The following is a 26,009-nucleotide window of genomic DNA, read 5'->3' as shown; positions in this document are numbered from 1 at the left end:
TTTTTATTAGTGTCTGTAATCTGTTTAAAGTTTGCTGCCAAGTAACTTCCCCCATTTTATAAGGGTGTATAGTCTGAACCCCGTTTAAATTTGCACTATATCCCGTTTAGTGCCTATTGCCTGTTCAAGGGTTCCTACCATATATACCCCACTATTCACCATTTTTAGTGCCTGTAGTGTGTTTAAAGTTACCTGCCAAATAAGCTACATTATATTGATATTATTTATATACTTATTTTAATGCCTATAGTATGTGTAAAGTTTTCTGCCAAATCCCCTCCCCCCCTTTTACCAATTGAATGCGATGGCGTATTATTTCCGCTGATTCTTGCTGTCTCTGGGCAATTATATTCAGCGTAGGAGAGTTCCCTGTTAGTGAAGGGGATAATGAAGTGTGTATCTGATGTATCCATTTGGGGGACAAAATTCAAGCTGGGTCAAGCGATAGGTAGAGTAAAGTATTAAATATGTCCGTGGATTGAAGGTTTAATACCTAGGTGGGAAAATAAGGCTGTGAGGGTAATGATAATGATGGTGGTGGTTATGATTACGATGATGGTTTTTCATTTGTACTACAGTAGTGTCTGATAGATTTTACAAGTGGATAGTTTTCCCCTCTTCATGCTTTTCATTCCTGGTTTTCTGGACTTTACCTCGCCCCATTCTCAGGTGGGGCGAGCAGTGTGTCCCAACATCTCGAAATTTAAGTGTCTTGATTTTTTATTTCATTTTTCAATATGCTTCAAAAAGGTCGATTTGCAGGATGCCAGCCTTGTTCTTTTTAACAATAACCCCCTACACACACACACACACACACACACACACACACACACACACACACACACACACACACACACACACACACACACACACACACACACACACACACACACACACACACACACACACACACACACACACACACACACACACACACACACACACACACACACACGTATATTCCTCTTACTAGGTTAAACTCAAGTAAACTTTTAGGGGCATGCCAGAAGTTTACAAAGCTAGGTAGTTGTCTCAACCCTGTGAGAGCTTTGTCTTCGTCTGCTATACATTTGATTCAAAGTTAAGCAAGTTTGTAGAAGACTGGTTGAGATGATGGCTTAATGTGTGTGTGTGTGTGTGTGTGTGTGTGTGTGTGTGTGTGTGTGTGTGTGTGTTGAATGGGGAAGTGGCTCGGATGTAACAATCTTGATGCACAACTATACTCCTTTTACTCAGACTTGCCAAAATCTGTCATCCATCTTGAATGCTGAACTATAACAAGAGATTAATAAAGGCGCGTATCGCTTGTCACGAAGTTCAGTGGAAAGGATGTTGAGCCATAGTATTGTCCTTTCCTGCCACTGAGCTACATGAAATTACATTTAGCAGTCCAAGGGGGATAATCTTGGCCAAGTTAAGGTGAAAGAACTGTGCTGTAGTAGGAAGTATGTGTGTGACTGTGTTGAGTGGGAGACTGGCCTGGATGTAACTCACTTCCGATTGAACTAACTCTGTCTCTAACTCTTTCTAGGCCGTTGTCCCCCCCCCCTTCTCTCTCTCTCTCTCTCTCTCTCTCTCTCTCTCTCTCTCTCTCTCTCTCTCTCTCTCTCTCATTTTGTCTCATACCATCTCGTCGGAAATTCTGGTTAGGGAATTGATAATTATTTGTGTAATGTGGTAATGAAACAGAATAGGTTATGGATGCTGGAGTCATGAAACATTTAATATTGTACTGCCAGAGAACTAGTACTGGAGTATGTTATGTGTTGAGAAAGTGTATAGTAATTTTATAATTACCTCTGGCGCTGACGAGGAGCCTACACGTGGTGGCACTGCGCACCCTAGTTGAAGCTAAGCAGCTGCGGCGTCCACCCGGGAGTCAAACCTCCTCATATTTCCTGCACCTCGCCGTGTGAAGGACCCTTGTCCGACCCTGATGAGGTGCTGTCTGCCACACGGGGGCGCCTGATCCCTGTGTGGTGTGTGTACTGTACTGTACCTGTAGGACGGCCCCACAGAAACAGTTGCTTGTCTGTGGTCGACGGGTTTGCTCGGTCAGACATATTGGGGTTGAGCAGCTGCGACAACAACAACGATAATCTTTCCAGGGCAAGTTAGTATTAGACAGTGATAAACTATTCCGTGGAAACGTCTTATTGCATGTCTTATATAATGAGCTGAAACTTGCCAGTATATTTCATATCTAAAATACCGTAATTAGGACTAAGGTAGACTACTTCCTTCACCATCATTGCAGCTTTCAGTGTTGCTGGGGTAATTGGCCTTAATGACACTAATAACTGTTGTTGTGTTTTCTCCTGCCATGCCACCCCTTAGGACAGCAAGGTAAGAGACACAACACTATGCTGTGCCCCACACTACCACAAAACTAGAATCATAAGTATCCCATTCAGTCCCATGACGTCTGTTCTGTTTTATTGTTGCTGTCTCCAGACGATTTTATTCAGGTTAGAAGAGTTTCAAAAGTTTCCCCTAAGTTTAATAAAATCGTCTGGAGATAGCAAGAATATACTGATTATAAATCATCTGATTGAATGGAATATAGGCGAGACTGTTTCATTCTGGTAACTTAGCCATGTATATGTATCGTTAAAGAAGGCGACATACAATGAGGTCTTACTGTGGTTAGGCTCTAGATGTGTTATTCTGTGTTGCAGGATCTTTGTCCAGATTTTACGTATTCATTGCACACATGCCCCAGAGAGCTTGCCACCACCACCACCACCTAGACCAGCACTTACCAACACCACAGAAGAAGACTCAATTCCAGTGCAAACAGTGAGATGACAAGGACGAGTTTGGCCAAGCTTGTATACCCAGAGGAAAGAGGAGATATAGATTCACTCACAGAAGAACGTGAGGGTGGGGGTCTTATATTTTCCTCCCCAGTCAGTGCCAGAAGTGGAGGAATTTGGTCTGGTTGGGACCCAAGCGTCCCACCACTCAGTGCGGGGACTTTAACTCAGGAAACGGCTGTGGGACTCGGCACTCCACCACCTGGATCTTCACAAACACACCGAAGAAATGTCACTCTGACTTTCCCCACGAGAGTGCTGGATAATAGTACAGTGACTAACTCCACAGATGGCAGTGATTTAAGTGAAGTTACAGTGAAGCTCAGCTCATCATCGGTACAGTTGTGTGATGTCCAAAGCTTAATAACCAGCACTAACCCTGATCTGTTCAAAGCACGTTCACTGCATGTAAGAAATGAAACAACACCCAGTGCATATATGGAAACTATAGTTCATCCGTCAGTGAATTATTCTGACTCTTTAGCAATAGAGCACGAGCATGAAGGCCATGAACAACACTATGTAAGTAGACTGTCTCACAGAATGCCACAGTCTGTGAATAGGAATTCATCATCAGCATCAAGCAGCAAATTTAACCAATCCCTAGTAAGTACAAACTCTATGCAGTCCATTTTTAATTCTACTACAACTTCATTATCCAACAGCAGTCACAAGCAGTCTGCCTCTGTAAATTTCCCACACCACAGAAACCAACCATCTTTTGATAGGACAGGATACAGGCGAGGTGGACCAAGGTTCTCCCATCATCGAAAAAGTTCCCATTGCAGCATTTCATCCAGGAATACAACAGAGGATGTGGCTTCTGTTTTGCCATCTCCCCCAACACACCCAGCGGCACCCACTGTCTGTCCCTCACACTCACCAAACGTTAGACACCGACCAAGGTTCAGACACCCCAGAAGACGCTTTAGAAGACCACGTGATCGGGGAGCACCAGCATCACGTGACACACCACCATATAAACATAATGGAATGCTTTCAGTACTACCAATAAATAAAACTGAGCCTGACACCAGCAGTGGCAGTGAAAGACGAATACCTGTACACATAAAAGGTCCAAGGGGAAGACAGCCATACAGAAGGAGGCCATCCATCAAAAATGGTGGCATGGGTGTGACACCACTGCAGCAAACACGTGCTTTTGGTCAACAGTATGGCGGGTATACTTCAAAGCCACATTTTTTCGGTGAGTCCACAACAGGAGTGCCCCAGATTTCAAAAGGCCTCACTGAGGGTTTAGGTGATGATCAACCTTCACTCACAGAAGGAACAGATTGGCAAGTCACACAACCGCCCACCACAGAAGTCCCTATCATGGCAAAAACATCAGGTATACCAGAGGTGTATACCTCGAGGCGTGTTGGTAGGGTTGGCTCACCTAATAAACGCCTTGGTACCCGACGACATTGGACACGACGAAGGACTCTGAGGAGGAGGAGACCCATTGGTGTGACGAGGAGAGGTGACGTCATAGGCAGGAGACCCATTCACAGGAACAAACTCAGGGGCAGAGGCCAAGGCCACAAGGATTCTCAGGACATTATAACAGGACGAACGTTTGTTGTTACCGGGAGTGGTAGACCCTCACCTTTAGGCACCACTATAACACCACTAAATGGTACTACTTGGAACAACAATGCTTTGCAAACTAATTCACATGTAAGTAACCACACAGAGAATCTAAGCAGTAAGCATTTATCCATCATTCATGAAACTAAAGAAACTCAGCTTCAAACTTCTGTCAGAGATGTTGATGTTGCTCCACATGCTGACAGCTTAGCAGATGACAAGCAAGAGTTAGTGAAGTTGAAGAATTATATCTCTTCTGTTGCTTCAGATACAGAAGAACAGTATACTCGGCAACACATTATGAGGGAAAACAATGGATATAACATGCCTGATACTGCAGAAATAAATCTTAGAAACACTCACGAAGAAGGACATCAAAATCAAAGAGCCAGTTTAGGAACTGCAAGGGACGGCATCACTCCCTCACCAGTGGATATGGTCAATTTGTGGCTGCAGAGGCGCCTGCAGGAGGAGGTGATGGAGGCAGTGTTTCCCCCTCCAACATCCGTCCCTAACACCGTCAACCACTGGCAACACCAGGATGATGCCGGCCTCTCTGTTACCTTTGTCCCGATGGTGGTGGATATTTTGGAAACTGATTTTCTTCGACTGATTGATCCAAAAACCAGCATTCCAAAGGAGCAGTTATCTAGTCAGACATTAGTGGAAAGTGATATTGCATTAACTGGAAGCAAGGTTCCCTCTGTTGAAGCTGAGGGATCCGAGTTGCCAGTGAGTTATGAAATTTTGATTTCTAACCAGACGGTGCTGGAAACTTCTCAGAGTAAAGACAGTATGTTTTCGTCCTCTGTTGCTAACAAATCTCAGTCATTTGCTCACGAAGATTCATCAACAGAAGTACAGCCCAGTTCAGCATATGAGAACAGAAACATTTCTGACAACTTAAATTACATTCAGTCTTATAATAATCATGGAAACAGTCGGAACGTTTCAGCAAGTCATGTCAATGAGCCAGGAATAAGATTTTCAGAAGTTCCTGCTCATACCAACCAGACTGATATGACTGAGGATCTTAAGCCCAAAACTGTAGTACCAAAAAACAAGAGGAATTTTACCCATGGAAAGATGAAAAATTACTCTGGCAAACCAGCACACACGAAAGGGATATTGAAGAATGTTACTTTTGCTGAGGAGGCAAAAATGTCTTCAAACAATACACAACTGCAGCAAATAGAAGATGACGACGTTTCCACCCAGACCACAAGAATTACAGCAGGAACTCTTAAATCAAAGCTGGAAGTGGAATCAAGCAATGGCTGTACCAGATGTGATTCCAGTTTCCATACAGGAATTGCCACCACAGTGTTAGCCATACTTGCAGTGATGCTCGTTTTATGATACAGTACTTAACTCTGCAAGATTGGACTTTGTAACCATAATTACTGGAAGATAGTTACCAAGATCATCAGCTTGGGAAGAGTGTGGTTCCAGTGTGCTATGAATATTTGATTTTCCTTTTGCACTGTTTCTCAGCTTTGAAACTTCTGGTGTAATAAAACCAAGTCTTCTTGTGTTCGTTTGACCCAAATACCTGGGCAAGAAGAAAGTTCTTCATACAACGCCTTGCTGGAACTGAGAAATACCTCAGTACGTCAGTTCTCATGTGAGAGGAGGACACATGGCATAATTCCGGCCTCAAGAAACCTGAGACTTGATGGCCATTACCTGGAAAGGAATTGAAGCTGTGGAGGTTGTCTGCAGACAGGTTAAGGCTCTGGAAACTGCCTGGAGAGAAGTGAAGATTCTGGAGGCTGTCTGGAGAGAATGAGTTTGTGAAAGCCTTCTGGAGAGAGGTTCGGGATTTGAAGCTGTCTGAAGAGAAGTTCAGCCTCTTGAAGTTGTCTGGAGAGATGTTAAAACTCTAGAAGCTGTGTGTCGGTAAACTGAGGCTTTTGAGGCTGTCTGGAGAGAAGTTGATGTTTTGGAGCTGTGTGGAGAGAAATTGATGCTCTGGAGCTGTGTGGAGAGAAGTTAATGCTCTGGAGCTGTGTGGAGAGAAGTTGATGCTCTGGAGCTGTGTGGAGAGAAGTTGATGCTCTGGAGCTGTGTGGAGAGAAGTTGATGCTCTGGAGCTGTCTGTAGAGAATTTCAGACCAGAGGCTGCCTGGAGAAAACCTGAGACTCAAGACACACCAGGAGAGAGGTTGAGGTTGTAGGAGCACTACGTGGAATGAGAGAGAACTATTGCTGCTGAGGTAAACTTTGTATGACCCTTCCCTGCAACCCACTAAAATTACTGCTGCTGCTGCTACCACTACTACTACTCCCATTACTACTACTGCATCTACTACTACCACTGCTGCTGGTCCACAGTTAACACTACTGCTGCTTACAGCTTCTCTGCCTTGGTCCATGTCCCTGCTTTTGTCCATGTCCTTTCCTCAGTCCATGTCCTGCCACGGCCTATATCCCTGCCTTGCTCCCTAGTGGCCAGACTAATAGTGTCGTCTCACACCAGGTTGCCATTGTGTTCTGTCGCAGTGAGTCTGGTGGCTTGCTGGATGCCAAAGTGTTGGTGGCAGTGGTCTGGTGCCTTGGTGTGGCTGTCCGCATGATCAGTGTACTGTACAGTTGTGGACATAAATACTGATACACTTCATAACAGTATAGTGAGTGGTGACTTATGAAACCCAGTTCTGCGGTCTTCAGAACCCAGCAGATTTTTCATTTGCTCGGTTTTGATTTTGGTGCGTTCAGCATTACTTCTTGAATCTCTTCAGTTGTTTATCGAAAAAGATAAGTGATATTTCTGACGGCAGTTATACATACTAGAAGGTGAACATGCGGAATTGTACTAACCCCATCAGCCTGAGTATGTCTTTTTTTATCATTCGTGCTGTTTCCAGACACTTATATTCTGCTTAGGAGAGACTTTTGGAACTGTATGGGTTAGATGTAGCCTTCATTAACCCCTTCACAGCCAGAGGTCCTTCCTAAGTTGAGTATAATAATTGGTGGCACATGATTAAAATGAAAAATACTTTGTTGTTGTATGTTTAACTGTGAAGTGAGGGAGGAATCTGCATGGCACTGAACCATGTACTCACTGGCTTAGATTTCGTAGCTCCTCTTCCTGGGCGATTTATTTTGACGAGTACAACTTAACTTTCTGATGTTACAGTAGAACAAAAGGTGTCATAATATTGAGCTGTATCTACTACACATACAAGGCATGGCTGTTACCTTCCCTCCTGACGCATCATGCACAGAGAACAGCTGTGGTCTGAGACACATATCAAGCCTCCTTCAGATTAGGAAGGTTGGCCTGCAGACGGCAATGAAATTTACAAATTGCAGAATAGTTGGCAAACTTATGTCCCTAACTGTACAGTTTTTTTTGGCCAACATCAGGTAGATGATTGTGTTGGTGTAAGAGACACCCACCATGCCATAAAAGGTTTAATTTATTTTGAATGACGTTTTTATCAAGAACTGTATTCTATCATTTATTGCAGGTAACAACAGACAGTTTTATTTAGCTCAGATAAATCCACTGCAAAGTATTTTTTATGCTTCTGATGGAAACCGTATTGATATTAATAACATGCAAAGGAATATTAAACCCTGTATGGCAATGGCGTAGTTTTTAAAGGGGTATTCTTGTGTCTCCAGACCATTTTTTTCATCTTAGGAGTCACTTTTTTCTTATACAGCCTTCGTTATCCCCATTAGGATGACAGGGTCTCCTAAGCTGAAGTATAGCGTCTGACGTTGATTAAAGTAAAATGAAGTCGATATCCTGAGGCTGATGTGTTAACCCTGTGTGGGTACAGAGCCCCATCCGTTCCTCATTTGAGACAACTTACTCACTAATCCAGTGATGAACAAGGACAAGTTTATGCCGGCATCTGGACTTTACACTGCATTAAAATAAAATCTGTGGTAAAAATTAGTTGGTGGTTTGTTGAAATAAGTTGCCAAGGAAGAATTGCTGCGAAGTCTTTTCCATCAACGAGAATTTGTGTGATTGTTTTGGTGGTGGTACCTGCCTGAAGACACCAAAACACTAATTGCATGACACCACAGCGAGGCACACCTGCATCTTAGCATGTCATGCATCATGTCATAGGTTCAGGTTAGAATTGTGTGTCCAAATTACAACAACAATATGTGAATAAGGTTTTTGTTCGTTATTGCTTTTCAACAAGGAAAGGGATTCAGGTGTCTGAATTTGTATTAATTATACAAGTATAGCAATACATGTTTTCTCTCAGTTTAGTTTCATGGCTTGTTTATTTGTTTGTAATATTTTTGTTGCCAGTCAGTATTTTGAATTGAACAAGTTATCCCCATTTACTGAAGTGTCAATTAAGACAGACTGTGTCCCATTCATAACAGCTAAATATAATACTGATGTTCATGTACAGTTACTACAAAAAGTGTTTTTGCTTTTTCGTCTTTACATTTTGACATTGCGTGAAATGTTGAAAAATATTCTTCAGTACTTTTTCATGTATGCGTAGGCAATTTTTTATTCAGACATCATAAAGATTATATTTTATATAGCATGAAATACATTCTGGATTGTAAGATGTGTGCTGGTAAAAGAAAAGCACCAACACTTATTACAAAATCATTGATGACAAGGATAGAGAAACTTTTTGGAGAGACTGTGCTCTCCTGAGCCATAGTTTCTGCTAATATTTTTGCTGTTAATATTATAAGATCCTTTGATATAGAATTGTCGTTATCATCTAACGGATCACTGCAGGTAGTAAATCAGTTTTGCCTGATTACATAATATTATTGCTGTTAATATTGTAAGATCCTGTTATAAAATTTTCGTTATCATCTACTGGATCACTGCAGGTAATAAATCACCTTTGCCTGATTACATACTATTATTGCTGTTAATATTATAATATCCAGTGATGCAAAATTGTCGTTATCATCTACAGGATCACTGCAGGTAATAAATCACCTTAGCCTGATTACATACTATTATTGCTGTTAATATTATAATATCCAGTGATGCAAAATTGTCGTTATCATCTACAGGATCACTGCAGGTAATAAATCACCTTTACCTACTCACTTTACCTGACTGATCCGTGTTTCCTGGACCCTCTTGACCAACTGATGCTTTGCCTTTCAGTTCAAGTGCACCAAGTACGCCCCCGGGAGCCAGGTGTGTGAGGGTGCGGCTCTGGCCTCAGCGGTCCACACATCGCCATCACTACTGACCTTACTCCTTACCCTCATGCTTGGCCTCCGCGGCTTGCAACACCTCCTTGCGTAGACCTCGAGTGGCACTACTCTGAGGGCTTGAGCTCTTCATTGAAGTCCGCCTAGTTTCACTGTCAGTGTAGACTTTATCCTTAGCTCACCTGGAATTTCATGAAATTTCCCACGTCACCCTCAATAGACGTCCCTCTTCACTCTCCTGGGACGTCTTGATGTCCATCTCAGCTTCAACAAACGCCTTCCTTCACCCTTGTAGGACTCCTTGATCCATACCTCACCCTTGACTGACGTCGTCTATCATCCATCTGGGATTCCTCCTTGATATTCCCCACCTCACCATTAACAGTTGTTCCCTTGATCCTCTTGAGGTTCCTCCACGATTCTTCACCCTCAACACAGTGCCCTCTTCACCCTCCGTCTCAGTACACCATATATCGACCTTAAGCCAAATTTACGGCTTAACTTAACCTCTGTCGTGGAAAAGTTTCTGCCAGTATGAATGAAAGCGTGTGAAAAAGCGAGAAGTAACTTAAAAAAAAAAAAAAAAAAAAAGGATTTACCTCGAGATGGGGTTACGTCCAGTTTCGTTCATGTTGTTACCAGACGATTTTATTCAGCCTAAGAAAGGCCTTTCGTAATGAAGGGGTTTATCAGTGCTATTTGTAGCCCCTCCAGTCCGAAAAGTTTACCCTAAGCTGAATAAATGATCAGGATATGGCAACGCTGAACATTAAGGTCTCCCTCACACCACTGGTTTCGAGTCGAGATATCAAACACTGTGTGTAATGGGGATTTGGGAGGTTGATGTATGCTATGAAGGTATAAATATGTAAATATATAAATAGGGAATTGTAATGTTGTTGATACGAGCACCTGCTAAACCCTGTCGCAGCTGCTCGCACTCTTCACTAAAGCAAATGGTTCAAATACCCTGTGCAGTGTGCTATTCTTGCAAATGGTTTCCAACACGGTATGCCACTCTGGACTAAAATAGTTGGGGTGCGAATACCTTTTACCACTCTGGATTGAAACAGTTGAGTTTTGTTTTGTTTTTGTTTTTGTTTTTTCAGTTATTATTTTTGTCTAGGCAAATGAGTGGCATCCCAAGGCAGATGCTCAATACATAAGTCACGTAGCCTTTACTGAAATACATAATGTCCGTCAACACAGTAATGTCCTCTTTACTGTGTTCTCCCTACAGTCAGGCCATTTTATTTACCTTACTGAGGATCATTACAATGAATCTTGAATAAACTGAATAAAATCTTCATTAATTAGTGATAATATCATAAAAACGTAGTCATTGTGTTGAAAGAGTTACACTGGCAGCAAGTGGGGATTCCTTTGAGTAGGTTGGACAAAACTGAAGCCCGTATCTTATGGGTTGTGGAGGCCCCCGGCACCTCTTCCAGATCACTTACTTCGTACCTGTGGTTGATGGGTATGATGGGCCAGGCATGACCGGGTTGTAATAACAAGCAATATCACTTTTTTGTTATATAGACTGCGATTGAGTCATGATATAAATAAGTGATGGAGAACGCATGTGCTGTACAGTGTGGTAATATTGTAAAGCATAGGAATTCAGATTGAAGGTACAGTCGGTCTTCCATATTCGCGGAGATATGTTACAAACTTGCCTGCGAATGGCGAAAACCCGCACATAATTGGTGCTCCTATCCCAACGGTCTGTGCAGTCGTTAACTGTGTGATTGTCCAAAAAACCTTCGCAATAACAAGTGCTGGCAACAGGTAAAGAGCACAGTAACGAACAAGCTGCAAACATGCTCGGAACATTGGCATGCAAACCATGTTGGCAGCATCATGATGAAGTCTCAGCTGCCTCTTATGGACACACTTATCTCATCACCTCTGCTGCCAGTATGCTCAAAGTTGCACAGAAACATGTGTCCTTACATCTGTCCAAATACTGCTGCATACTTGTATCCAAACTTGTTGCCAGCTCTGTTGTCAACGCATGTTTGAAGGCACGTGTGCAGGCGCCCGTACAGTCGGTTGGTTGACTATGTAGTATTTTGAAGTGGTTTGACATCTCTTAGTATTTTCTTATGAGTCCGACTCTGAGCATAGGTTTATTAGCCCGTTTCTTTAGGCCCAGCAGCTTTCCTACATATACCTCACACCCCAACGTATCACCACTTAGGCGCTAACATCCACCGTCAGTATCAAATACTGTACATTCTAAGGTTGTCTCATACAGGACTGGTGTATTATTATTAGCGGGGGTGGCTTTCACATGTCGGTGGTTCTTGTGACTGATTAATAAAGTCAGTTTTAACGAAATTTAGAGACTTGAATCGTTCCCAGTCCCAGCTGGGAATCGAACTCGCGTCCATTTGGACAACAGATCGCCATTTTATTATGAGATGGTTTGTTTACCCTCGAATAACCGAACCCACAAATAGCAAGCCAGCGAATATGGAGGACTTTTTTTTTTTTTTTTTCATTCCCTCCAGCGCTAGACGGCTTTCTTCAGCTTAGGAAAAATATCGTAGTAAATGCACTAAACAGAGGTCTTTCTTATGCTGAGAGAGAGAGAGAGAGAGATGCTGGTGGTTGTATGAATATAACATGTCATTAAAGCGAAGTGTTTACCAGCATAATATTATCAGAAGTAAAAGATGTATTAACAATATAACAATAATATTTTATACAGCAGTATGTATGACATGAAATAATTGTTTTGTTACCTACATTGTTATATTTTGCTTTCTATACGATTATTTATAAACATCTACGAGGCCTAGGCATCGTTATCCACACCTCCCATAAGGATCCCACTGTTGAGCATTTACTGATAGGCCTGTATTCTGAGTGACTGGAGATGTCATAGCACCTCTTCCTTAGCGATTTATTCTGCACATTACACCTCAATATCCTCTTGTATGTTATTGATGGCAACTGTATCAGCGATATAAATAGTATAGCCTACCATGTAATGTTAACGTGTAATATACAAATTAAGTCGCTAAGAAAAAGGTGCTAGGAAGCCTGCTATGCCACCTAGAATACGTGCCATAAAGTGCTAGTTGTTTTGCTGGTACTAATTATACCATTGGTTCCTGGGACAAGCACTGAATCCTTTACATTGTGTTCTAAAGCTGTAAATATGTACAGAAACTTATTTGATCCAGGAGGTTGACATACGTTTATGTGAAAAATAAAATGTTTAATAAAATGGTAGTTGCTGTTATTACCCTACTGGCTGGTGGTGGAGAGGGACGCCTTCAAGTGGTGGCGCCCATGTGACCGGGTGGTGGAGCTGCCTGGTTAAGGCCCGTCCAGACGATCGAGCAATGCCCGCGGGCACAAGCGAGCAGTTTGCCTGTTGACGGGCTCACCGCTTGTGCCCTCGGGCAAATGCGTAAATTGCCCGTGGCAATTTACGCATTTGCCCGCGGGCACAAGCGGTGAGCCCGTCAACAGGCAAACTGCTCGCTTGTGCCCTCGGGCATTGCTCGATCGTCTGGACGGGACTTTATACAAATATCCCTCAGTCTCCTCCCTATCCCCCGACAGGACGATGGTGGACTGCAGAAGGGCAGCTTTGACCTGCAGTCCACTGGGTTAACGTTCACATGAGCCTGGGGTTGCAACTACTACTACTGCTGCTGCTGCTGCTACTACTACTACTACTACTACTACTACTACTACTACTACTACTACTACTACTACTACTACACTGGCAGTGTTTAATCGTAAGTAACCATGACTTTTTACATAAGAGTGGTCCAGTTCCGTAAGACGAAAGCACATTGGCTGTAGTAACCAAGGAGACTCATTCCTACCTCATAATTAAAGGTCAATTTTATGCGTCCACAAAATATTTGTTAGGAGATCCAGTTCTGTTGTGTGAAAACAAATGAACTACACTTATTTTAATCGCCCCAAACTGTCCTCTCCATCTTGAATGCTGTCTTGCAGGGTTGGATCCAAGTACAGGCTACTGTACTTAAGTCCAAGTACCCGGAAAGTTTTCAAGTACAAGTACAGCCTTTTTCCAATTTACTTAAGTCCAAGTCCAAGTACATATCATTATACTTAAGTACAAGTACTTTATACCATACTAAAGTGCTCCTGTTTCGAAGAAGGAAATTAAATGATCGTCACATTCTAAAGGTTAAGTTATTAAGGTAGAAAGTAGCGTATTAGAATATAAGTATACTTTATTAATCAGACCATTTCTTCTATGACAGAATATTAAGTCAATAATACCTTTATAAAGTCCAATAGAATATATGAATTTTTAAATATAATGTACTTGATTGTACTTGAAAGTACTTGGTATTATGCTTAGGGTCTAAGTACAAGTACAAGTAGAACCCAAATTTTGAACTCCAAGTACTTTTCTTTTCTTTTTCTTTTTAAATGCGGCCGGCTCTGGGCATAGGCTTCACAGCCTGCTCCCAAGGCCCTGTAGTCCTCCTACATAACATACACCTCCTTATGTCACCACTTCGGCGCTAACACCCACCGTCCATAGTAAATACATGCTAGGGCTGTCTCATACAGGACTGGTGTATTGGTATTAGCGGGGGTATTTTTACATGTCGGCGGGTCTTCTGGTAGATCGGTAAAGTCTGCTCTACATGAAATTCAAATCCTTAAACTGTTCCCTACCCCAGCGGGGATTTACGTCCAAGTACCAAGTACAAGTACTGTACTTGGACCAAACCCTGCTGTGTTGTATCAATAGATTAACACAAGATTATGATGCTGGTCTCGATGAGCTGATATGGGAATAAGATATGGCCGTTGCATTGTCATTTCTGCCACTCAGCTATATGAAATTTACTGCCGAGGAATGAAAATCTGGGCCAGACCAAGGTAACAATCGTATAGTGTAAAAGGTTAATTCCGGCTAACCATCTCACACATTTTAAAATTACTCTCTTGCCTCTTAAAATCTCTACGCGTCCTTAATTAATAATGTGAAGATAGAATGATAGATGGGCAGATAAAAATGTAAAAACCGGTCTCGTTGGTTCCAGCCCCTTGGGGACACAGCAAGACGACTAGCCGTCACACACAATTTAGATATATTTTCTTCCCTCTTTATCTCTGTCCAGGTATCCCTAGTCCATAATGTGTAGAAAGACAGATAGATATATTGTTGTAACAAGGGTGGTCTCGTGGTGGCATCAACTGCGTGGATTCACGTCAACACAGACTAACCATCTCACACAACTTAAAACAATTCTCTTGCCCTTTAAAGTTTGTTTAGATATCAATATTCTATTATTCATACAATATAAACAAATATTAGTCTAACTATACAAAGAAAAGTTAATTTGGAATAGAATTTAACAAAGTAAGATCACCGTCCTTCATCCAAGGGCGGAAAGCGCGCGTAGTCTGCCATGTTTTCGTGCGACGCGTTGTTGCTGCGGGATAAAATTGGGTTATTTTCGTTACTCCGTGTGATATTTACGTGAGTTCGTGTGCGTGTGCGATGACGATAACCTGGAGGAACGGACTGAGATGTGAGAGCGGTGGCGTCATGTGCAGTGTGGCGTACACGAGGTAAGGATGAGTTGTTTTCCTATCTGAATGGTGGGGTTTTGTGCAGTGCTGTGGTGTTGTTGTAGTGCGTTTGCTTTTATATGGCGGAACTGGGCCACTGCCACAACTTGAATACTAAATAGTGGTCGCCTGAAATTCAATTAGCCTTACTTATGATGTAGGAGTGAGTCTCCTTGGTTACTGATGCGGTAGGGTTTTGTGCGTTTGGTGGTGGTAATACATTGGGTTTGTTTTCACATGACGGAACTGAATCACTGCCACAACTTCAAGAATAGATCGTCTTGGCGTAAAATTCGGTGACCCTCAGTTATTTGGTAGGAATGAGTCTCCTTGGTTACTAGTCAAATCAACCCTCCAAAATGAGCTACCCTTGGCCATCAACTACCGGGATATGAATAAAAAGAATAGGGAGCTTGAGAGAGTAAATGCGTTATAGTAACCAAGGAGACTCATGACTGCTTCATAACTAAGAATTTAATGCACCCACGACTTTGTATTCAAGTTGTGAGAGTGGCCCAGTTGTCAGAAGGAAGCAAAGCAAGTTTGTGGTAGGAATGAATCTCCTTGGTTATTAGATTTATCCATCAGTCTGAGTATACTTGGCCATAAACTAAGCATAAAGGGATTACCGAAACTGATAGGAATGAATCTCCTTGGTTATATCGTAAAAACACCCCCGCTAATACCAGTACAACAGTCTTTTCAGACAGCCCTATCATGTATTCAGTATGGACGGTGGGTGTTAGTGCCCAATTGGTGACACGTAAATACACCTTCGCTTATACCAATACACCAGTCCTGTATGAGACAGCCTCAGCATATATTCAGCATGAACGGTGGGTGTTGCCGCTGAAGTGTCTACATAGGGAGATGTTTGGTACGTAGGACTGCTGGGCCTTTGGGAACGGCCATGTCAGAACTATTTTTAATATGGGCGTTAGGACTCATTACCTTACATAAAATCGCTTGGCGTTAGCTGGAATAACAAAAAAAAAAATAATAATAATAGAAAATATAAAAGACGTGACCGTAATAAACTAAGCAGTCGTGACAATTGCATAGCCTATGTTTACACAGGTTCAAGTAGACGGAGAATGTGATCTGTCAGGAAGAAACAAGGCACAGGCTTCCGTCCAAGATTTAGAGTCGAAGCAGAGTATGATTGACTTCGTTTCCTCTTGTCGGCCACATGCTTCCAGCCAGGATCTCACTGACCCGCCTCATCACGCACTACTTTCTTTCGCGGAGCAACACACTTAGGTTTTCTTGAAATATTCATTTTACTTTAGGTTGGCCTAAAATGCCATGTCTCCATCTTGAATATCGAGTTATAGCAATAAATAAATGGTGCCAGTCACAAAGAGGTGCTGTGGAAAGGATTATCTTACTACCATTAAGCTGTGTGGGGGAAAAAAAAAATGAAAAGGACGAAAATCTGGACAAAGTTAAACTATAACCTCCTTTCCAAAACGATTTACTATGAATGCTACGCCTTATATTTCTTTGTTATATTATGTGTCTTATTAGTATCGACAGTTAACTGCAGAAATGTCAGACGCTACTAGTGACGTTTTACTGAGGGGGAAAAAATGGGAAAAAGGAATTGCAGTTGAATGCTTCTTGGGTCGCGGAGGAACACACAAGTAAGACACTAGCAGCCGCTTCGGTGACTCCTACCGTGCCCTTTAGTATCCATGTCTTGTGTTTGTTATATTTTTTCTACTTAAATCGCCGATTCTTCACCTTCAGAATATTTAACGGATGTCAGAGAGTAAGTAAGGATGTTTGTGGTTATGTGGAGAATGGGCTGAGATATGTATTACTAATGATTTGACTAGGCTACGGTATGTATATTTCTCAGCTCTGTAACTCTTGCCATTTAAATTTCGTTTCTACTCAGTCGTTCTTAGGAGAGTGTAGAATCCTTCTCTTGCCCATTTGTATATTTTAATGGCAGTTTCATATTTCCTTGTATATTACTTATGAAATCAGTGCCACTAGGGAAAATATGTAAATAACATGCGTGAAGGGAAAAAAAAAAAAAAAAAGGAATTATGCAAAACAAGTTGCTAAGGATGAGGTACTACTTTAAGTCGCGGAGGAATACACACACTCGGCGGGACTGCAAGTGTTAATGCTCTCCTGTATGTGGTGTGTTTTGTCCTGAATTTCTTCCATTTTTCACCTTCTAAATTTCCCCTTGGCATCAGGAAGTGAGTATAGTTATATGTGAATATCTGCAGAGGATACAGAGTTAAGTGTTACTGATGGTTTAATATCGGTACAAGTTTTTCTCACCCCTTCAACTCTGGGCATTTGAAGCACCTTAAGACTGCGTAAGGGTCATAGTGTGGGTGGTATTGGAGGCTTCGTTGCTCCTCTTCGTCAGCGATTTGTTCTGTTTATTTCACCTTACCTTTCTCTCTTGTGTTGTTAATGTTTTTATATCTGTGTAGTTTATTTCTAACAAGGAGATACTGAGGTTGCACACACACACACACACACACACACACACACACACACACACACACACAGAGTCCATGTTAGTTAATTTAATCTTTTAAATCTCTCTATATATTTAATGTAACCATATACAATCTCATTCTCTACCAATCTTAATGGACACAATCCCCAATCGACTCGTCTGCAGGCTGTCTGTACGCAATGTACTTGTGTATATATCTACACATAATCAACCTATATGTATTGATCTACATACACAATCTACCTATCAGTCTATTTCGTTGGGTATAGATTATATACGGTAGTCTGTTCCTTGTAATGACTCTTGACTGTGGGCTCTGTTAAGCTGAATAAATCGTCAGGAAGCAGCAAGGATAGGCTAAATAAGACGTCTGCATAGGGAGAGGAAATCCCTGTCAGTTTGTTTTCCATCCGTCCCTCGTGTTTTAGCTTAGAAATAATAATAATAATAATAATAATAATAATATGTTAAAATGATTATTTTTATTCTGTTGTGGTAGGTGGGGGCGCTCACCATCCGCTCACTCGATGTAGTGCTGCTCTCGGTTGACTGCCCTTTCCTTTCCTCCATCCTTTCCTTCCATCCTCTTCTGTCTCGTTCATTCTTTCCTCGTCCTTCTGCATTCGGGTGACTGTACACTCCCTCTTCCGTCTTTCTTTCCTTCATTCTTTCCTCTTCCTTCTGCCTGTGGGTGACTCCGCACTGAGTGACAAGCCAAATGGTTTCCTGTACACCAGGAAACCATTTACTACGCTGGGTGGTAACCATATAACGAAATTTTGGCGCATGGTGGTTTAGTGGGTAAGTACAGAGCTCCAATCGGATTGAGCTGGTGAAGGTTTATATCCAAGGGGTGGTGGGGGTTTATTGCTCACGTAATGCCACTCAGGGATGAGTGAGGCTGGTCACTCACATCTCAGATGTCAAGACCAACTTGCCTAGCCCCGGACTCCTACACTCCTCATGGGGTAACGTAGGATTGAATGATGATTATGATGATGATTCTGTTCTTAAACTTTCCACATCCCTGTGGCATGTTTTATTGCCATCATTCTTCTTCTTCTTCTTCTTCTTCTTATTATTATTATTATTATTATTATTATTATTATTATTATTATATTGCGATATTTCAAAGGCTATTTAGTCTAGAGCCTTAAAACGTGGTCGCCTTAGTCGTACAGTTTTCCTCATCTTTTGGCCAAATATAGCGGCAGTGAGCCAACCGGATCTTCGGATACTATCCGGAACACAGAAAAATGTCAGCCACGGTATCTCAAGAAATCATTAAATTGGGAAGCTGAAATTTTACTACAATATAGCCTTAAGGCGGACGCAGTGCGGAAAAGAATATGGTTCCAGTCGGATGGTTATTCTCAGATCGCGTGGGATAGTAACTGAGACATTTTCAGATATTCCGGATGTCACCAAATTTTTCATGAAGGATGAAAGCTAGCGCCATCAAACTTGATGGACTTACAGGCTGTGATGACTTAAGGTGACATTCACAAGATCAGTGACCTTGACCTCACTGTCACTTTATTGCTCGGTTTTTATAGTAGGCAACGGCCGTGGAAAGTACCATAATTGTCCTTGGACAGTTTTACGATGTTTAGTTATTACCACCACCGCTACTACTACTAATACTACTGCCACAGTACTATTACTACTACATTATTATTGTTATTATTATTATTGTTGTTGTTGTTACCAAAGATACGCGAGCACCTTCAGGAGCAGTCAGGTCAGTCAGTCACTCCCTGAAACTTTTCAGGGTGGGTGCTTCACTTTAGCGAAGCACATAGCAAGAATTAAATGTAAAAGCGAGTTTGATCACTTATTACTAATTTCCTCTTATTGCACATTTTTTCAAGCCTGTCTCAGTTGTCTTGTTCGACTGTGCCGATAGATAGATAGATAGATACAGTAGACAGATAGATAAACAGATACATGGGTATGTAGGTACACACAGCAAAAAAACTATCGTTACAGGGGGGTCCGATGTGTTTCATACTGAACAACCTGGCTGTCTCGCTAGGGTTGGTAAGCCTGACAGTGGGTGAGTTGCCAAATAGGACGAGGTAGAAATATGCATGGGAGAAGCAATGGATATAGCTTATAATAAATATGCAACAAACACACGCAGGGATACCAATGGAGGAGGCTGTTATCAAAAACCTTCATTCGTGTGTCATTTTATATCGCGCAGAAGGTGTAACGATAGTTGTTTTGTTGTGTGTACATACGTTAGATAAATAAATAGGCATATAGATGCCGTATGCAGACAGGCAGACAGATTGATTGAAAGATGGAGGGATAAAGGATAGATAAAAATAGACGTAGAGATATGGACAGATAGACAAACGAATAGATCGATAGAAAGATTGATTAGACATTGATCGATGAACACAGAATAGATTGTCATGTCTCAGCCTTCCCCATCCCTCCTTCACACTTGTGACTCATCACCCTCCCCCTCAGCTCCTTTCTAACCTCCTTTCAACTCCCTTTCAGCTCCTTTCAACTCCATTCGAACTCCCTTTCAACTCCTTTCTAACTCCCTTTTAATTCTTCTGATTCCCTTTCGATCTCTTTTTAACTGCCTTTCAACTCCTTTGAAAGATCCGTTATAGCATCATTTAGCCTATCTTTTGACTCGTGAACACCTTTTTGACTCCTTTTCAAACTCCACATCAAATTCCTATTTGCTTCATTTCAAACTCGTACATTAACTCCTTTCCAAACACCCGTTTAACGCCTTTTACTTGCTTATAAACACATACACCTATTATAGCCTTTTATCTCATTTTAAGAGCCTTATAAATGGTCGTCTTTACCTCCATTTTAGCATCTTTTATCTAATTTTAGTTTTTTAGCCAATTTTAGCTTGCTTACTTTTAACATTTTTAGCTTTTTCTTTCACTTTAACTTTTTGTCAGTGTGTTTAAAGTCCTTTTTAGCTCTCTTTATTTTCTGTTTAATTTCTGTTACCTCTGTCTCCTTTTCAGCTTCCTTTAACTCCATTTTAACATTTTTTTTACTTTCCTAACTCCTTTACCTGGACTGTCTTAGTAGTGAGTGGATAGAGAACGTACAGATTTCAATGCCTACAAGAAAGTTATCCAGCTCGTAGTGTTTCGCATGCCCTTGTGACTTAAAAAGGTTCTTCCCAAGCTGAATAAAATCGTCTGTCGGTAGCAAGACAGTCATGGCGGTGATAGGGTTAATTTGCAGGTAGTCATTTTTTTTCTTTTCTTTTTTTTTTTTTGTGCTTCACCCTGAGAACGTTTTTGTCTTCCATTTTTTTATGTATTTTCATTTGAGAGAGAGAGAGAGAGAGAGAGAGAGAAAGAGGTGAGGGGTGAAAAGCAAAGGTAGTGGTGGGGGGGGGTACGGACAAGAAAGAGTGATGCAGTGAAGGGCAGTGGCGAGGGGAGTGGGGGGACGATGGAGGGGGTAGAGGGGGAAGGGAGAGGAAAGGGGTGGGGGATAGGGGGTGGGGGGCAGTGTGGCCGTGACCTGAAGAAGGCTCAGAAGGGACACAGGTCAGTGGCGGGGAGGGGGAAGAAAGATGGGGAGAGGAGGAGAGGATTAAAGGAAATGGGGGTGAAAGGTGGGAAGAGGTAAAAAAGCGGAGGGGGAACTGGGAAAAGGGGAGAGTGGATGAAAATTCTCTCTCTCTCTCTCTCTCTCTCTCTCTCTCTCTCTCTCTCTCTCTCTCTCTCTCTCTCTCTCTCTCGCTGCTCATATTCATCAATGCTAACCCTTTCACTCACTTCCTCTTTATTTCTTGCTTACTCACTCACTCGATCATACAGTCTATCATGCATTCAGTCGATCATCTTTCCTCATCTCTCACTCATTCATGTTACTCACCTCTCCTCTTGTCACTCACTCACCCGTCACTCACCTTCCCTTACCTTTGACTCATCATTCTTCACCGCATTCACTCGTTATTCACCATTCTTCATATCTCACTCATTCACTCACTTCTTACGTCTCACTTATTCACCTCTCCTCACTTCACGCACTAATCTATCCTCACTCACCTTTCATTTTCGTTCCCCATACGCACCTGCTACTCACATCACCTCACTCACTAACCTCTCACTCACTAATTCACCCACTCACTCACTCTTCTCCCTCACCACTCACCCATTCATTCATATAGTCACTCACTCACTCCTCACTCATCTCTCACACTCACTTACTCCTCACTCATCTCTCACACTCACTCACTCCTCACTCATCTCTCACACTCACTTACTCCTCACTCATCTCTCACACTCACTTACTCCTCACTCATCTCTCACACTCACTCACTCCTCACTCATCTCTCACACTCACTCACTCCTCACTCATCTCTCAGTCACTCACTCTTCACTCATCTCTCACACTCACTCATTCACTCACTCACTCCTCACTCATCTCTCACACTCATTCACTCATTCATTCAATCACTCATTCATCTCTCACTTACTCAGTCACTCACTTCTCCCTTACTTTTCAGTCCCTCACTCGCTCATCTCTTCCTCACCCATCACTCACCCACTCACCTATCTCTCATCTCACACCCACTCACACACACAACTAGTCACGTCCCTCTCACCCACGCATCCCTCACTCACCCATCACCCACCTCTCTCTCACCCACCCTCCCTGACTCACTTTGGCTTATTCATCACTGACCCATCATATATCTCGCATTTCGCACGACCTTCGCCTCTGACCATTCATTTCGTCATGCTTACTAGACGTTGTTTATTCATTTTTCATTATATTTTTCATCTCCGTAACTTCTCATTTTCTTTTTACCTTTATTATTTTATTCACTTCCCATTCACTCACCTCTCCAGCCTCTTACTCATCTCCTTAATCTCTCACTCACTTCCCTCCTCTTTATTTCGCTTCCTTACCCTCTTCCTCGCCTCAACCTCCTCTTCCTTTCTTCTCATCCCATTTACTCATTGTACTCACCTCTTTCTCACCTCTTCCTCATCTTTCACCCACTTCTTTCATTTCCTTCCCCTCTTCCTCCCTCTCTCACTCTCCTTACTCCCCTCTCTCATCTTGTTCTCACTTTCCACACCCTTCACTCACTCATTTCTCTCGTCACTCATCTCTCTCACCTCTCACCGACTTCCCTCCCTTTTTCCTCGACGCTCATTCACTTCCCTCATCTCTCACCCACCTTCTTTAGCCCTTTCACATCTCATTCACTTCCTCCCCCTTCCTTACTCACCTCCTCTCCCTTCCTTAATCAATCTCTCTCTCTCTCTCTCTCTCTCTCTCTCTCTCTCTCTCTCTCTCTCTCTCTCTCTCTCTCTCTCTCTCTCTCTCTCTCTCTCTTCGTCATTCACTCACTCATCTCGCTTCACACACACACACACACACACACACACACACACACACACACACACACACACACACACACAATTTACTTGACCTTCCCTGCTGCAACCTCACTTGACATGTACTAAGGCCACACTTGCAACATTGCCAAAAAAATGCATCCCTATTGTTGTCCAGTGATTGCAAAAGGAAAGGCGGAGGCAGGGGGAGACAGGGGAGGTGGTATGAGTCAGGGTGTTTGTGGGGCAGGCAGAGGTAGACGGGAGCATATGAGATGGTGTGAGGGAGGGGTGAGGCAGGGAAAGGCAGAGGGGACAGGGGAGATGGTGTGAGGCAGGGATGAGGCAAGGAGAGACAAGGGGAGTAAGTATGTGGTGTAAGGTAGAGATAAGGCAGAGGAAGTGGTGTCAGATAGGGATCAAATAGAGGGAAGCAGGTGAGGTCTTGTGAGGTAGGGGTGAGGCAAGGGAGCTAGTGTGAGGTAAAGGTGAGGCGGAGAGTAGCAGGGGAGGTTGATATAAGGTGGAGGTTGTAGTGTGTGTGTGTGTTTTAGGCAATGTGATACAATGGAGGATGTGTGAGGCAAGAGTGATGGAAGATGTGTCTCCTGTGATGAAAGAAGTTATATTTACGTTGATACACGGCTGGCAGATATTAACATGTTTGTATTCCAGGAGTGTGTGAAACCGTGAGACAGGAAAGTGAACCATTGTGAGGGTATGGTAGGTGTGAGGATGTGGGTATGGTAGTGTGAGGGTATGGTAGGTGTGAGGATGTGGGTATGGTAGTGTGATTTAATATATAGGTGTGGTAGGTGTGAGGGTATGGTAGTAAGGGCTTTATTGCGGAAGAGGGAGGTAAATGTGATTGGGAATTTCGTGAGGATATGATGCGGTAGTGTAAGGTTGTGGTATTGAGGATGCTATATAAGGTAGAGGTGATGGTGTGGTAGGTATGTGGTATGCGATAGGTATAACAAGGATAGGTTTGGGAAAAGGTGAAGTAGTGATGTGTGGTATGTTGATGTGAAGGTCGCAGGGGGAGGGGAAGAAATGTTTTTAGCATAAAGAGTAGTGATTACATGGTATATAGTGTGTGAGTGATAGGTGGAACGTAGAATGGTATATGGTTGTAATCAGTTAGTGGTATGTGAGAGAGAGATTTGCTGATAAAGAGATGAGTAACAAGAGAGAGGTAGTAGGTGTAAGGTAATTTCTATGTGGTTGTGACGAGTTAATAGTATATAGCGTGAGATGAGGTCTTTGGCGTGCCTGTATGGAAGGTGTACCCTTAAGGTAGCGAGATAATGTGTAAATCAGGGTAAATGTTTATGCTAAAGCAAGACTGAATATCAGGGGCACAGGTTCCCCTAATGTTCCACCTCTGCTGCCTCTCACTGCCCTCTGGTGGCTAATTTCCAAAACTAAGAGAGATTCTGTTTGTTTCTGTGTACAATGATAACTACTTAATATAATCGTCAGGGAGGAAAGTGACAGACATGCCTTAAGCATAAAGCAGAATTGACGGAATATTTGAAAAATTTGTGACCCTGACTGTATGTGTAAAGTTTGAGATAATCTTGATATTAGTAAATTGTAGTAGAATTTTTGAGACAGCTGTAGTTCGTCCAGTTAATTTTGGAAGTGATTTTTAAATTGTTGTAGCCTCCCCCCCCCCTCAACGCTGCAGTTCATTGGCAGAATTAGGCAATACTACGGCTCTGCATCCACGTTCAAGGTAAAAGAGAAGCTGATTTTAGGTCAGGTTAAAATGTACAAAATATAGGTGTGAAATTAACGGAGCGCATTTCTAATGAAGACTGTTTCTAAGCCCTTTTTCTGGATGAAGTCTCGCCTGAACTGGGTAGAGCAAGAATTTAAAAATGAAAAAGAAAGAAAATAAAATAGAAGCCATTGCACTGAAGGGGTAAAGAGCAAGATGTTCAAAAAGCACTGAGACAAACAAGGAGCAGATGTGTGTGTGGACAGTTTGCACGAATTCATGCACATTAAAGAAACAATACGGTGATCATGGATGAAAAATGTACAAGAGGTGAGAGTAGGGGGATGGGGAGGGAGGGGGGGATGCTAGGAGAAGTGAGGGAAGGGGGGCAGGGCTAGGGAAAGAGAGAGAAGGGGACGGGGAGGCTGAGCGGTAAAGAAGAGAGCGAAAAAAATAAAAACGGAAAAGAGAAATACCATGCTTAGTTTCTCCGTGCACGAAAATAGCTGTGGGTTTTGCAAGTAATGGTCAGGATATCTACTTTTAATTTGATCACAGATGGAGTTTTTTTTTTTTTGTAGATTTTTCACGCTTGCCTAACCCTTCAAGGTGGGAGAAATTTTAGTTTTTGTTTTTCTTTTTACTTTGCAGCGTCAGACGATTTGATTCAGCTAAGGAGTTGGTTCCCATCCTCTCAGGGTGAACCTCTTCGATCTGACGACGACTTCCTCATTTTAACAGCACTATCACCAGACGATTTTATTCAGCGATTATATTCATCTCTGGTGCTGAGTGAGTTGGGGAAGGCTATAAGTAACCCCTCCAGTTTGTAAAGTCTCCGCCAAGCTAAAAAGAAAAAAAAATCGTCAGGGAACAACAATAATAAAAAAAAATAAAATCGCCGACATAAAGAGATTACAAACGGTCTTCACCAACTCTTTCAGTACGTGACATTTCTTAACTATTTTACTCTTGCTACCACCGGACGATTTTTTATTTAGCTCAGAGGGTTAATGCAAACTTTCGCGTATAAAGTAATATTTCACGTATAAAGTGATATTTCGCTTAGAAAGTATCATTTCGCATATAAAGTAATATTTCACGTATAATGTTTTGCGTATAAAGTAATATTTCGCCTATTAAGTAATATTTCGGCTGTTCAGTGCTATTTCGCTTGTAAAGTAAAATTTCGCCTGTAAAGTAATATTAACGTAAACAGTAATATTTCGTGTATAAATTAGCATTCACGACATCCACAGCTGCTTATAATTCTCTCACACAGGGACTTTTGCATGTCA

At 42.2% G+C, this 26,009-nt stretch overlaps 1 pseudogene; it reads left to right on the top strand.

The window, feature by feature from the left end:
• LOC145412560 (uncharacterized) overlaps positions 1-10,076 on the top strand; it is a 43,081-nt pseudogene extending 33,005 nt beyond the window's left edge.
• Positions 10,077-26,009: the final 15,933 nt, after the last annotated feature.

Source organism: Coenobita brevimanus, chromosome 93 (assembly GCF_032717465.1).
Source record: "Coenobita brevimanus isolate Jiangsu-jjx chromosome 93, ASM3271746v2, whole genome shotgun sequence".
NCBI lineage: Eukaryota > Metazoa > Arthropoda > Malacostraca > Decapoda > Coenobitidae > Coenobita > Coenobita brevimanus.
Note: the sequence above shows the minus strand (reverse complement) of the source record. Positions and strands in the feature narration are given on the sequence as shown.